This window comes from Macaca nemestrina, chromosome 7, assembly GCF_043159975.1.
Source record: "Macaca nemestrina isolate mMacNem1 chromosome 7, mMacNem.hap1, whole genome shotgun sequence".
In the NCBI taxonomy this organism is placed as follows: Eukaryota; Metazoa; Chordata; class Mammalia; order Primates; family Cercopithecidae; genus Macaca; species Macaca nemestrina.
This window is the reverse complement of record NC_092131.1, coordinates 131908238-131920254: the sequence shown is the minus strand read 5'-3', so window position 1 is coordinate 131920254 and position 12017 is coordinate 131908238. Positions and strand designations below refer to the sequence as shown.

The window sequence follows — 12017 nt, the reverse complement described above, 5'->3', positions numbered from 1 at the left end:
CAGGGGTCTTTGATTATTTTTTAGGTTCTACCTGGACTCAGGATTCCTCTTAATCCAGAAAAACAGGTTTGTGACATGATTGGGGAATATTCCCATTATCCACTTCCATGAGGCTGGAGGCCAGCCTCCCCTAGCAGCAGTAGCAGGGCTGGGAAGGAGCAAGGACTTCGGTGTAGGACAGGCTGAGCTTGAATCCTGGCTTTGCTGCTTCCGGCTGAGGGACTTGGGCAAGTCAGGGTGTGCCCTGGGCTTACCACTTGTGGAATGGGAATGATAGGACCTGCCTCACAGCTCCTCCCGAGAACTACTGAGAATGCACAGAAGGCTGCTGCCCAGTGCTGGGCCGGCCACATGGTGAGTGCGCAAACACAGGGAGATCCAGCCTGACCGCCAGGCCTTTTCTCAAGGACACTGAGGCAGCCCCATCACCACAGCTCCCTCCCCAACCCTTCATCTTGCTCTCTGCCCTGAAATGCACCCCACCCCCTACACATATACAAACCCACGAGAACCATTCCACCGAGATTCACAACTGAAAAATGTTTGCTTAATCTCAGCCAATGATTTAAGCCTCAATATATTTTCCTTTCTTTTTTTTTTTAATTTAAATTTTATTTAGCCTGGTTTCTATACTAAAAATACCAACCTCTGAGATAAAAGCATATGCATTATGATTTTGCTTTATTGAACCTTCCACAATACAGTGAGTGCTTGAGTAATGGAAAGGGGAAAACCAGATACTCTGCAATGCTCCGAGCCTGTGAAGCTCTGTCTGGCGCAGGAAAGGGTTTTTGTGAGGAAATTGATCATTTTCTCCCAGAGCTATTGTGTCAGAATTAGGGAAGGGCTGCAGGAAGGCATAGGTCAGTTACTTTTCCTCCTCTGAACACAAGTAAACGTTATTCCAGATGAAATCTTGCTGTGGTCCCATAAATCACGACCCCTGATATACTTCATGCATCTGTAACAGGAAGAACCAACACTCTTGGCCACCCTGGGGGCGTTGCAATGTGCAGAGAGGCCATAAATCCTCATCATGCCTCCCTTCTGCTTTCAGAGGTTAGGGTGGGGGCACCTGGCCAGGGAAAAGCAGGGATTTCAAAGCTTCTTCTGCCTTCTGTGAAACCAAAGGGCTGGCCAGGGATAGTGCCTCTGTTGTTCAAAGCTGCAAAGGTAATGAGCCTATTTCCTCTGCTGTGGCGTCCTCTGAGGATGCTTGGAAGGATAGGGATGAATAAAAGGGAAATGGATGTCACTCTGTCTCCTCCCCAGATGGCAGGTAACATATTTACGGAAAAGCTGTCCTACCTTTCTATGGGGCTGTACTCTAACGTTTCTGGGGATTAGTGTTGCTCCCTGGGGTGTGTGTTGGCAGAGGGTGGATGGGGTGGGTGCTGGGTGTTTGGAAAAATGGGGAGGTGGAGAGGCCTAGAGCAGAACTTGCTTTGGATCCCCAAAGGCCCCTTCGATTACCCTACTGTCCCCAGCCTTTCTGCCCAAACTCACTTCAGCGTCATTTCAAAATGGATCCCTTGGGCTTTGGGAAAGGTGCCGGTGGGGAATGGTTATGTCCCTCTAATTGTCTAGTGGGGAAGCAAGTCCAGCTCCTGTGGGTAGGCGACAGGGTTATCCTAAAAATTGCTGGAGAGTCACACCATAAAGATTTTTTATTATTATTATTATTATTATTATTATTTTATTTTTTATTTTTTGGAGACAGAGTTTTGCTCTTGTCATCCAGGCTAGAGTGCAATGGCGCAATCTTGGCTCACTGCAACCTCCACCTCCCAGGTTCAGGCAATTCTTCTGCCTCAGCCTCCCAAGTAGCTGGGATTACAGGCACCCACCACCACATCTGGCTAATTTTTTTGTATCTTTCGCAGGAATGGATTTTCACTATGTTAGCCAGGCTGGTCTTGGATTCCTGACCTCAAGTGATCTATCCACCTCAGCCTCCCAAAGTACTGGGATTACAGGCATGAACCACCGTGCCCGGCCTCCATGGAGATTTTTAAGAAGGCAGAGTGAGGGTGCTTGAACTCAGGTGAGGGGAGGGCAATGGAGAGGGCACTTAAGGGTGCCCACAGCTGCCCCTCCAGCAGACAATTAGCTGTTCAATTGCTGCTGTTATTTTCCCTTGATGGGAAGTGTCATATTAAACCTGTGGCTTTAATTTTTCTCTTTGTTACAATTTCTTTCAGATGTCCACAACCTTTCTGTCTTACTCTATTCTCTGCTGCTATAACAGAATAGCACAGACTGGGTATCTTATAAAGAACAAAAGCATATTTGACTCACAGTTCTGGAGGCTGGAAAGTCCAACAGCAGAGGGCCAGCACCTGACGAGGGCCATTCCCTGGCAGAAGGCATCACATGGCAAGAGAAGGCAAGAGCACACAAGACAGAGAGAAAAAAGGGGGCCAAACTTATTATCCCTTTATAGGGAGACCACACCAGTGATATCAGCATTAGTTCATTTACGAGGGCAGAGTCCTCATCATATAATCAGCTCTAAAAGGACCCCCTGCCCAATACCATTACATTGGCAACTAAATTTCACTATGAGTTTTGGAAAGAATATTCAAGCCATAGCACCTTCCTTATTGCCTTAGCAGAATTAAGGAATGGAGGGGAAGTGTTGCTCCCCTCCCATCCCCTCCATGGAGGTCATGGTGATAGTAGCAGAATCACATGGAGGACAGAAGTTCTGCTGTTGTCAGCAGGGACTCTGCAGACGTAGAGGGGGCAGCTTCCCTAAAGATACCTCAGGAGCATATCCAAGGGTGAGGTGTACCCCCAAATATAACGTTGGAACGTCACCCTCCAAGGAGGCAAGGATATCTCTAACTTATGCCACCAAGATGTTTTCAGTGCATGGCAATGTCAACGGCACTTTACCCCAAGCATAAAGAGAAGTCCCTAAGTTTTTTTCAAACAAAATTCCCTGTTCTTTAGTTTGCATTTAGATTAAAATAGAAATTGGTTTGTAAGCAGTATACTCATTCATTCATTCATTCATCAAAGATATACTGAGCACTTACTATGTGCTATACACCCATCTAGTCTTCTATGACCTGTAGCAGACATCAGAAATTTCAGAATCAAGTTCCAACTTTTGGAAAAAAGCCTTCTCTAATTTTTCTTAGAATCCCATTGTTTAATCAACTAGTAGCCAGTTCAAAAATCAGTGGCCACCCATTTCATGCTTACCTACCTGTTCCATTTCTGGGCCAGTCTAACTATTAGGAAGTTTGTGATGAATTCTACCCTACCATAATTTCTATGCTGTGGAACATAAGAATTTCCATCACTCTTCTCTGGAACTGTCCCTCCTAAATGTGTCTCCTGGATCTGCTCATTTGCCTAGACTTTCCCAGTTTATTTACAACATCCCAGTAGATGTGTTTTTAGGCACCTATCTCCACCACCCTCCCATCATGATTTCCTTAGCAATCTGTTTTCCAGTTAAGTTGTTCCAAACTCTAGGCCACAGATGCCTGGGAGCCTCATTTCAAGAGTTCTCCATGTTTCATGGTACTGTATTCCTTAGGATCAGATTCAACTGCATATAATGGGGGAAAAAACAAATAGCAACATCTTCAAACAAGATTGACATTTCTTACTCCCTCACATAAAAGAACCCTGGGGGTAGTCAGTTTGGAGCTGATGTGGAAGCTCTATGATTACATCAGAAACAGAAGCTCCTATCTTTCTTCTCTGCCATCTTCAGAATATGGCTTCCATCCTCATGATCCGAGATGGCTGCCAAAATTCCAGCCATCACATATGTGTCCCAGGCAGCAAGAAAAGAGGAAAGGAAGGCATGTATTTCTGTCTCTTAAGAGTTTCCTGAAGTACCACCCAATGCTGCCATTAGCCAGAATTTGATCATGCAATCACACCCTAGCGATAAGAGAGGCTGGCAAGTGTAGTCTTATATCTTAGTTTTCACATGCTCAGCCCAAAACTGGGATTCTGTTAACTAAGAGGGAGAGGAGAATGGATATTTGGTAATCAATTAGAAATCTCTGCCACAAGCACCAAGCTTTATTAAAGAGTGTCATTATCATGGGTGGGCGACAGGAACATCTTTATTTTCATTGAAAATAGGCCTTCAGCCGGGTGCTGTGGCCCATGTCTGTGATCCCAGCTGCTTGGGAGGCTGAGACATGAGAACTGCTTGAACCTGGGAGGCAGCAGTTGCAGTGAGAAGAGATTGCACCACTGCACTCCAGCCTGGGCAACAGAGCAAGACTCTGTCAAAAGAAAAAAAAAGAAGAAAAAAAAAGGCAAAAACACACACAGCCCTTTCCACAAAGATGGGGAACCAGAATGTCATTTAGAAGTATTTCTGTTAAATGGCAATGTCCAAAGCAGAAAGAATATAACTGAAGAGTTCTGGTATCCTAGGAAGCAGATAACTATTATTTCACTTACTGAGCCAAGCATCTTCCCCTTCTTCTGAGAAATGTGCTTTTTCTAAGTTTAACTAAGGGGTTCCAATGACCACACCTTGTTTGTAGAGGCCCTGCCCACCTAGCCACAGCCCACTGGGCCAGGCCTGGCCACCTGTTTCTTCTGATCCAATGAGAGACCCAGCCCCTCCAACCTCTCTTGTCTTCCCTCTCCTCCCAGAAGGAGGCAGCAGTCCTGGGGAAGTGAATCCCGCTGAAGGCCCCAGGTGTAACTGGGACTGGGAGAGTGAAGCAAGAGGGTTAGCACGATCTTTTGGTCAAATACATCTTCCAGCCTAGCTTTTTCATCAGTAACAAAGCTGACATCTTGATTTCTGCCCGCTTGAAGGGAAGACAGCTATTTTTAATCCCCCTCCAACCCAAGATTGTTCAGTGGCAAGGCAAGGTACAGAACAATAGGTACCATGTCACTTAGTATAAAGTAAAAGAAAGGGACAAGAACAGCAAAAGCCAAGCATGACTTGGCTGCCTTTATCTGTGGGACACTGTGCTAAGAGCTGCAGGTGTGCTTGTGAACCAGCCCTCACCGAGCCGAGAGTCCCAGGGAAGATAGCATTACAACAGCAATTCCAGGAGCAGGCTGGGTGTTATGATGAGGAGGTACCAAGAATGATGGGGGCCCAGAGCAGGTCTAATCTGGGTCAGGGAGGGTCTTGCAGACCAAGTATTAGTTCTGCTGACACTTAAAGATGAATGGATATTATACAGGCAAAGAGGAGGTAGATTGGCAGAGGGAGGAAGGATGGACAGAGTTCTAGGCAGAGGCAAGGGCTGGCACAAACACCCAGGTGGGAGAAGGATGTGGCAGGGTCAAATACATGAAAGAAGTTCCCTCGGGGGTCCTGTGCAGTGTGGGAGGTCAGAGGCTGCATAGAGTCCAGGCTCAAGCCCAAGCTGGCCTAGAAAGCCTTGCTAAAGTAAGAGTGGACTATTCTGGAATCAGCGGGACATCACTAAAGATTTTCAGTGGGGAGTGGAAAAATCTGGTTTATATTTTAGAAAGGTTATTCTTGCTGTGCTGGGGACACTGGGGAAGGGGCGGAGAGCAGGGGTGAAGGTGGGGACATCGGAGAAGAGGCTGAGAATGATAGTGACTCAGAGCCGTGAGGATGGCCGAAGAGGTATTTAGGACTCAGGAACAGGCTTTGGGCATGGGTCAGAGACATCAGAGAAAAGGAGGAATCCAGGTGACTCAGAGCATACAACTCAGTGGGAGGTGGTGCTATGGCTGCCCCTTGTTGAGTCACTTCTCCCTGAGCCTCAGTTTCTATATCTGTAAAACAAGAGAGTTGGGTTAGGCATTTTCTAGGGTCCTTCAAGCTACTTCTTTACGCCTTAAAGCCCTTAAGAATCGTGAGGGAGGACCGGGCGCGGTGGCTTATGCCTGTAATCCCAGCACTTTGGGAAGTCGAGGCAGGTGGATCACTTGAGGTCAGGCGTTCAAGACCAGCCTGGCCAACATGGTGAAACCCCATCTCTACTAAAAATACAAAAGTTACCCAGGCATGGTGGCGGGCACCTGTAATCCCAGCTACTCGGGAGGCTGAGGCAGGAGAATCATTTGAACCCGGGAGGCTGAGATTCCTGTGAGCCAAGATGGTGCCATTACACTTCAGCCTGGGTACAAGAGCGAGACTTTGCCTCAAAAAAAAAAAAAAAAAGAATTGTGAAGGAAGGGCTCCAGGGAGCTGGGGGAGTTGGAAAGAACTATGAGAACAGCAGCTTGGGAGGAAGGATTCAGATGGATGGCCTGGACAAGGGAGGACAAGATGGAAAGGGGCCATGGCATAGCAAGGGGCAGAGCAGACTTCAAGACCAGCCATGCCACTCATCACATGGGACACAGAGGACCTGTGCTGGGGACAGCCCAAGTGGAACTGAACGCTTATCTCTTCATGGGGATGGTATATAATCAGAGTTCAAAAATGCATTTGACATCTCTTATGTCCGGAACAGTACACATGACTGGCCAATCATTCACACCCTACTCTACGTGATGATGGAGCACTAGTTCTTCTGCATGCCCACAGCAACCCGAACAAATGTGCACTGAGCACCCATCACATTGTTTTAAGTTTGTTTAACTTTTTGTCTGTGTTGCTTTAAAGAAATCTAATTATCTGAGGACAGGGGTGTGCCACCATAATGTCTTTTATAATAGTTCAATAGCTGCCTCCTACTGAGCATGTATTAAGTGCCAGGCACTGTTCTAAGTATTTAAGGCATTATTTCTTTATAGAAGTCCTGTGGGGCAGGCATTATTATTATTCCCATTTTACAGATGAGGAAACCAAGGCCTAGAAAAGTTACATAATAATTTGCTCAAGGTGATATCAAAGTAGCCAGAGATTTACATCAGATTTTGTTCATCTCTATGTCCCCAAGGCCTAGTACACTACCTGGGACCCAGTGGATTGCCAAAGTGTATTGATTGAAAAGGTCCATGGATGGACGCAGCCTGACCCTCCCAGGCAACTGTGTCAGGCTGGCCTGTGAGTCACTATAAAATGTTTGTATCTTAGCTCACCCTTTGTTTGAAAATGGCCTCTCCTAGGTGTGTCCCCAGGCAAAATGCTGCAGTGCAACAAATACACTAACAAATAAACTAACACTCTGTGGTTGCTGGAGCAAGCCATAGCCAATGTGTTGAAGGCAGGACAGTGGATGTCTTTAGAGGTAAAGTGGTGGACAACCATTTTGAAAGGCAAAATAAGTGGAAGTGACCAATCAATGGGCCCAGGAAGACTCAACCAGTCAACCAACGAATCAACTGGGCATGTGCTAGATATAACTAAGAATCCAGACTTTTCCAAGATTTACAATGAAAATGCAAGCTTTGAAAGTTGGAACAAACCTCATTCAAATCCATTGTGTCTAAAACAAACGTTGGAATCTGTTAGGAGATTATTTAGAAAAGTAAGATTAAGTCCTTGTTTAAAAACTTATAATTACTTCCATTGTTTTAAAAAAATACCACAACATGGATGAACCTCAGAAACATTATGCAAAGTAGAAGTCAGACACAAAAGACCACATGTTGTATGATTCTATTTATATGAAACGTCCAGAAAAGGCAAATCTATAGAGACAGAAAGCAGATTAATGGTTGCCTGAGGCTGGGGGTGGGAATTGCGACTGACCGCAAACAGACACAAGGATCTTTGTGGGGTGATGAGAATGTTCTAAAACTGGATTGTGATGATGACTGCACAATTCTGTACATTTACTGAAAATCACTGAATTAGACACTGAAAATGGATGAATATTATGATATGTAAGTCATACTTCAATAAAGCTGCTTTTTTCTTTTTTCTTTTTTCTTTTCTTTTTTTTTTGAGACAGTTTCACTCTTGTTGCCCAGGCTGCAGTGCAATTGCACGATCTTGGCTCACTGCAACCTCCGCCTCCCAGGTTCAAGTGATTATCTTGTCTCAGCCTCCCAAGTAGCTGGGATTACAGGCACCAGCCACCATGCCCAGTTAATTTTTGTATTTTTAGTAGAGACAGGGTTTCACCATGTTGGCCAGGCTCTTCTCGAACTCCTGACCTCAGGTGATCTACCTGCCTCGGCCTCCCACACTGTTGGGATTACAGGCATGAGCCACTGCACCCAGTCCTAAAGCTGCTTTTTTATTTTTTTGTTTTTGTTTTAAGGAAAACTCTTGAAAACAGCAAAGAAACTGATAGTTCATAAAATCTCTATGCAAAAGATCATAGAAATCATTGAATCCAGTTTTATAGAAGGCCAAGGAAAGGCTGATAGATGCTAATAGAAAGAGAGAGGAGTTGCATGAAGCTTGAATCCAGACCCCTTGGCTCCCAGGTAGACCTATCCTCTTCCTCACAGAGCTTGTTTGTGGTATCTAATTTAAGGGGTGATTTCCCTTCACATGTCCGCACTCTGTATGTGGATGTTGGCCACTGATGCCAGCTGCTGTCTCCCTGGGTCTGTGACAGGATCCCTGGCAGCCCTCCTGGGTAAGTTTCTGTAATGGGCCAGGTGGAGAAAGAAGCCAGGCTGGTGAGACCCTGCCCATCCCTCTGGACTCCAGGGGTGGCAGATGCCAGGTCAGAAGTTGCCCTCCTGGTTTCAGGGCTCACAGACATTTGGTGTCCCTTTCTAGGCCAAGGCTGACCAAATCTAGCTGCCTCTTAAGTCAATCCCCACTGGGCCTCCTGGGGAGGCTTACGATAGCCTGTTAGTCCACATGGGAGGAGGTGAGGTCCCTCCCTTCCTCCAGTGGAAGGTTCTGATATGGCCTTGATATCCAAGGTGGATGTAGCTTGTCATCCACTCATCTACCCATTCAACACTCACCACTCATCCCCACCCATCTATCTATCCCTGCATCCACGCATCTAAAGATACACCCACCCACCACCCACTCACTCATCCATCCTTGTACTCATTCATTTCCAAATCCACCCACCCATCCACTTCTCCGCCCACCTACCCACTCAGCCATCCAGCTCACTCTGAGCCAGTTGCTGGCTGAACCTAGCCCTTGCCCTCTAGGAGATGACAGCCAAGAGCACATTTGCTTGACACACCTTTCCAAGGCACATTTTCATTGGTGGTTCACACAGACGCACCAAACTTGTTACTCACCCAGTCCTCATCTTTGCAGGAAGTATCTGATTTCTCATTCCTTCACTTCCCACATCTACTGTACTAATAACTCATGTAGGCTCTCCTTCCAGTGTACACGAAGAATCTATCCTCATCTCTCTGTCTCCTCCACCCACCAAGATCCAAGCCACCATTTACTGCTCACCTGGACTACTATTACATCAGCCTCCTCACTGACCTTTCTGCTTCCATCCTGTTCCTCTAGGGGCCCTCCTCCTCACAGCTGCCACAGCCAATCAGATCCCTTCACTCTCCAGTGATTTTTTTCTATCCTGGAATACAATCTGAACTTCCCATCTTCAGCTTCAAGGCCCTCCAGGCTCTGCACCTGCCTGCTTCTCTGTCGTGTTCTATCAGTCTCCCCCTGCTCACTCAGCTAGAGCCATGATAGCATTCCCTCTGTGCCTGACTTGCTTACCTCCTTCCCGCCTAGTGTTACTGGTTGAGGGTAGTTGTCCAGGTTCTCGGCATTTTGAACAAAGAATTGGACAAAACGCACAAACAAAGCAAAACAGAAAAAGCAGAGATCTATTGTAAACGAAAGTACATTCCACAGGGTGGGAGTGGGCTCGAGCAACCAGCTCAAGAACGTCGGTTACAGAGTTTTACGGGATTTAAATACCCACTAGAGGTTTCCCATTGGTTCACTTCATGCAGATGAAGTAGTAGCCCACGGCCAGTCTGACTGGTTGTGGGAGGGGACCAATCAGAAGCACTTTCATTTTCCAACTGCCACACACAAAAAGGAGGGGTTGAAAACGTAGTTGGCGCTGACATCCTGTCAGCGTGAATTGGCCTTAGGTTCCCTGACTCCAGACCTGATTCTCCTGCCTCACTAGAATCCTTTGCCCTTGCTGGTGCCTTGGCCTGCAATGCCATCCCTAACATCTTCTCATGGCAGGCTCTTTTCTGCCACTGAGAAAGGCCTTATCTGCTTGCAATCTAAGAAGCCTCATCCGTTTCATTTTCCCCCATAGCACTTATGGCTACTTTTTGAAACCGGGGTCTGGGTAAACCACACTGACTATTCTCTTGTTATATTAGTCAGGACCCTGTTCTTTACAAATAAAAGTGGGGAGGGGGTTATTGGCTCATAAAACTGGGAGGTTCAAGAAGCAAGCTGCTTCAACCCTCTTGAACACGGGTTCCTTCAAGACACCAGGAAGCGGCCTCTTTTCCTCCGTCTCCTGCTTCTCAGTGCTGATTTTGTTCTCAGTCAGGCACTCCACATACTTACTGGCCAAGGCAGCCTCTGATCATACGGAAGGCGTGACTGTCTCCAGAATCCCAGCAGAACCCTGAGAGGACTCTGATTGGCCCAGTTGCCCAGCTCTGAACCAATCAGAGCTCATATTGAGGGGTAGAGAATTCTGATTGGTGAGGCTCTGTCACATGACTGCCCAGATGCCTCAGGTGCTCGTCAAACCACCAATAACTTCTCTTTGGTTTCCAGCAGACAAAAACATATCCCTCCAAACTCCTAGTAATCCTCCTGCTCCCATCCAAACACACTCCTCTAAACTTCTGGAAGGAGTGAAACGTGGGTTATCTCATCATACCTTTCCCTTCAAAGGCAAAAGGTTGACCTTCGAAGCTGGGTCATTCCAAACAGCCGGCTCTTACTTTTTCCTTTTAATCAGTCTGTACTGAGCAACTTATAGACACCAACCCCTTTGCAAAGAAGGGCAGGTGGTGCCTCAACAGCTAGATTATGCCCCTAGGTCAGGAAGCTAGCCAGGAAGATAAGGTAAACCCACAACAATTCGCTATGGAAATCGTTAATCCTTTGGTTGCGTCATCAGATAAAGGGAAACCAAAGAATCTCAGAGGTCTTGGCAGTTGGGCAAACTTGAGGGGGCAGAGAGATCTGTTCCCTGCCAGCAAGTCTTTCTTCTGCCAGTTGAGGGTGTGTGTGTTGGGGAGTCAAAATTGTGTACACGCATGTGCAGGCATCCTTCCTCCATGGCTGCACTCCAAGATGCCTGAGGCCAGAACTGTGTTTTCTCCTTTCCCGGGCATCCAATAAAGCCTCCTGAGGTCCCATGGCTCTTCTTGATCATTTGGGGCCAACCTCCTTTTTTGTGGGTCTTTCCCCGACTTGTTATCTTTGACTCGACTCCTTCATTTATCTTGCAGTCTCTGCCTATTTCTCCCCAACTCTGTGTGAATTTGAGTCTGTTAAACTCTGCATGTCTTTGTCTCTTTTAAGAACATCCCACTCCCTGGTGTGGGGTCACACTGAGGACACATAATAGCCCCTAATAAGAATAGTCAACTCTACATCTTCAGAACTAGCACTCCCTTCTGTTTCCACCACCAATCATGGATAGATCTATTAGGACTTTAAGGCCAAGTATAATACTACGGCCACAGTACACTGTCATTCAAACGCTTAGTCTTTCATTCATTCGACAAAAGGAAAAGGTAAACAGGACTACAAAGGGCATATATAACCAGTTTAAACTATTCTTAAGCATTTGATGCCATGCAAATGCACAAAACAGGTGTGCGTGCTTACCGTAGCTCATTCTTTCCTGTTGGCTGAGCTGGTCGTCCATTCTCTTTAAGCTGGTTCATAGACACTGAGTTGGCTTTTCTCTCCCTGTATGGAGTCGAGGCCATTCATTACTCCCCTAGCAGACGCCTGCTGAATGCCAAGCCCTGGTTTAGCAGGGAATGAGTGAGAGAGCTGGGTGAGTGGAAATAAGGGAGCAAATCCTTCTGAAACAATGAGATGTGCTCCAAGACAAAAATGGACTTTTGGGAAGGTTTCTGAAGGCATAGGGTGCGAGCTGGCCTTTGCAGATTAGTAGGCTGAATTGGTGGTTGTCAAGATATATAACTAAAAGGTCACTGAAGGGAATCCTTTCACAGAAATAGAGTCCCTCTCCTGGGGCCTAGACAGGGCCCAA

General features: G+C 46.5%; 1 long non-coding RNA gene across 4 annotated transcripts in view; it reads right to left on the bottom strand.

Moving 5' to 3' along the window:
* LOC105487767 (uncharacterized) overlaps positions 1–9226 on the bottom strand; it is a 20641-nt gene extending 11415 nt beyond the window's left edge. For 3 of the 4 annotated variants that reach the window (XR_011625417.1, XR_011625416.1, XR_011625418.1), the window contains exons 1-2: positions 9085–9226; positions 2299–2356 (exon numbers count right to left, since the gene is read on the bottom strand). This is a non-coding gene — a long non-coding RNA (uncharacterized lncRNA). Of the gene's footprint in view, positions 1–670; positions 962–2298; positions 2357–9084 lie in introns of those variants that run through there. The other variant, XR_011625419.1, reaches the window with a different exon arrangement.
* Positions 9227–12017: the final 2791 nt, after the last annotated feature.